The sequence below is a fragment of the Symphodus melops genome (assembly GCF_947650265.1).
Source record: "Symphodus melops genome assembly, chromosome: 8".
Taxonomy (NCBI): domain Eukaryota; kingdom Metazoa; phylum Chordata; class Actinopteri; order Labriformes; family Labridae; genus Symphodus; species Symphodus melops.
The window spans coordinates 28646457-28649453 of record NC_136698.1 but is presented as its reverse complement, the minus strand read 5'-3'; the positions used below and the strand labels follow the sequence as shown (position 1 = coordinate 28649453).

Here is a 2997-nt window from a genome sequence, read left to right as displayed (position 1 = left end):
GGGAGAGAGAGATCAGAGATCCTGGTGCCAGTTCCCCCGGTAGTCTAGACCTATAGCAGCAGAACTATGAGCTGGTCCTAAGCCAGCCCTAACTATAAGATTTATCACAAAGAAAAGTTTGAAGTCTATCTTAAAAGTACCTAGTGTGTCTGCCTCCCGGACCCCGACTGGTAGACGATTCCAAAGGAGCCTGATAACTAAAGGCTCTACCTCCCATAGTACTTTTAGAGACTATAGGCACCACGAGCAGGCCTGCATTCTGGGAACGTCATGTTCTTGATGGATAGTACGGTACAATTAACTCTTTAAGATACGATGGTGCCTGACCGTTTAGAGCTTTGTAGGTGAGCAGAAGGATTTTAAATTCTATTCTAGATTTTATAGGGAGCCAATGGAGAGAAGCCAATACAGGAGTCATTGTGGTCCCTTTTCCTTGTTCTAGTAAGAACACGAGCTGCAGCGTTTTGGACGAGTTGGAGGGTCTTTAGAGATTTACCATAGCATCCTGCTATATTACATTATATTTATAACATACATCATATCAGAATCACACCACTTCAGATGTGACAGGTGAGCGGGGCCCTCTGGTGGTCAGGGGGAGTATTACACAGACCAAGCAGCGGCCAGGGTTAAAGGTCTGACCCAAGGACCTGCAGGAGGCGGGGATCGAAACCCGCAACCTGCAGGATGAAGGATGATCGACTCTACCAACTGAGCCAGAGCCTCCTGGCCCCCCCTGAGACCTTCAGGAGGTCCTGAAGGTCTCAGGGGGGGGCCAGGAGGGACCGTTTTATTGCTCCTCTGGGAGCCGAGAGTTCTGCATCTTAATAAATGTGATTGAAGAGACGTCACAAACATGTCGAGCATTTTATTGTAAATGTTTTTGCACAGTTCTCAGACTGAAGTAAAAACGATGATGAATCAATAAATACAGGAGGATGGCATGAGAGCTTCTGTCACATCACGCCGTCGCCTCTTCTTTATTTACACAGCACCATCTAGTGGTCACCTCTGAAATGCACCTCTCTGTGCGCGACATGAGGCTCAGTCCTGCTCGTTCCATCACCTTCGTCTCCACGACGACGGGACGTTAAGGCTTCTCCAAGGTTTTTTTTGACGGCGTGAGAAGAAGAGTCCGATAACGGATGGGGAGGGGAGCGACAGGCCCTCGGGGGCGGGACAAAGGAAAAGTGCACGGGTGATGCTGGGGGCCGTGTGGACAGGTGGAGGACGAGCACAGCCATGGAGGTCACGGTCACAGGCTCTGGCAGCACTGCAGTTTGTTCTTCTGGCCGTCCGTGGTCGGGGGGACGCTGATGTCCACCACGTTGTTACCCGGAGACTCGTCGTGTGCAGAGCGGTCGGCGATCTGCTTCTGTGACACGATGCGGTAGATTTCTGCAGGACAAAGAGAAGACACGCGTGTGATTCAGTTTCTCTCACTGAACTTTCAAATCGTCCGGAGACGTTTCATCGAACCTGTTAGAATGTTCTTGAAGGCTTCTTCCACGTTGGTGGAGTCCAACGCCGACGTCTCGATGAAGGGACAGCGTGTTCTTCTCTGAGGAGGGAAACAAACACATGAAGGTCACGGAGGAAGGTCACACTACTAACTGGCGGTCAGGCGGCGTGCTGTCAGACGGGTAAAAGCTTGACCTGCGAAGGCTCGAGCCTCGTCGGTGGGCACGGCCCTGAGGTGGCGAAGGTCGCTCTTGTTTCCAACCAGCATGATGACGATGTTGTTGTCAGCGTGGTCCCTGAGCTCCTTCAGCCAGCGCTCCATGTTCTCATAGGTCAGGTGTTTGGCGATGTCGTACACGAGGAGAGCGCCGACCGCACCGCGGTAATACCTGCAGACGACATGACAACAACAACAACAGACTCAGTGCACGCCGCTGCCGGAGCGACCAGCGCGCTCAGGGCCCGTGAACAACCAGCTCCACTCTGATTGGTTCAGGATGGTACCATGTGGGTCACAGGCCAACAGGGGCGGGAGACCAGGACGCCACACAGTGTGTGTGTGTGTGTGTGTGTGTGTGTGTGTGTGTGTGTCTGTGTCTGTGTCTGTGTGCGTGTGTCTGGGTGTGTGTGTGTGTGTGTGTCTGTGTGTGCGTGTCTGTGTGTGTGTGCGTGTGTCTGGGTGTGTGTGTGTGTGCGTGTGTGCGTGTGTGTGTGTGTGTGTGTGTGCGTGTGTGTGTGTGTGTGTGTGTGTCGTGTGTGTGTGTGTGTGCGTGTGTGCGTGTGTGTGTGTGTGTTGTGTGTGCGTGTGCGTGTGTGTGTGTGCGTGTGTGTGTGTGTGTGTTTTCCCTTCGGTCTCTTTGTTTTGTTATTCGAGCGCCACGTGTACCGATCTGACGCCAAGAGGAGGCACCAGACACACTGCAGTCCTTTGATTGGTCGGACAGAATCGTCACTTCCTGTGTGAATGACGTCATCAGGTCTCAGTTTAAGGTCGCGGTGAGGTCAGCCATGATGGATGAGAACATGAAAACCAGTGGCGTTAGCATCGGTCCCAGTCAGCTCCAGTCTGAATGACTCATCAGCTGAACACACGCCGGCGCTCTCTCACCTGGTTGGCTAATTCACTGACCCGGTGTTGACTGACCTGAGCAGACCATACTCACGCCACAGTGGCGTGTCATGTGACCTGCGGCCGGGCTGGAAGGTGCACAGACCATACTCACGCCTCAGTGGCGTGTCATGTGACCTGTCATGTGACCTTCATGTGACCTGTCATGTGACCTGTCATGTGACCTGTCATGTGACCTGCGGCCGGGGCTGGAAGGTGCACAGTCCATACTCACGCTGAGGTGATGGCTCTGTAGCGCTCCTGTCCCGCCGTGTCCCAGATCTGAGCCTTGATGGTCTTGCCGTCCACCTGGATGCTGCGGGTGGCGAACTCCACCCCGATGGTGCTCTTGCTCTCCAGGTTGAACTCGTTCCGTGTGAAGCGGGACAGCAGGTTACTCTTCCCCACTCCCGAGTCTCCGATCAGAA

The 2997-nt window shown here is 53.6% G+C and overlaps 1 pseudogene across 1 annotated transcript in view; it reads right to left on the bottom strand.

Moving 5' to 3' along the window:
• Positions 1-857: 857 nt before the first annotated feature.
• The window catches only part of LOC306827744 (ras-related protein Rab-11B-like), a 3294-nt pseudogene continuing 1154 nt past the window's right edge, over positions 858-2997 (bottom strand). Inside the window, exons 2-5 of the transcript XR_013781752.1 lie at positions 2805-2997; positions 1657-1850; positions 1480-1561; positions 858-1398 (exon numbers count right to left, since the gene is read on the bottom strand). The exon at positions 2805-2997 is cut by the window's right edge and continues 3 nt beyond it. The product of XR_013781752.1 is annotated as a ras-related protein Rab-11B-like (transcript). The remainder of the gene's footprint in view (positions 1399-1479; positions 1562-1656; positions 1851-2804) is intronic.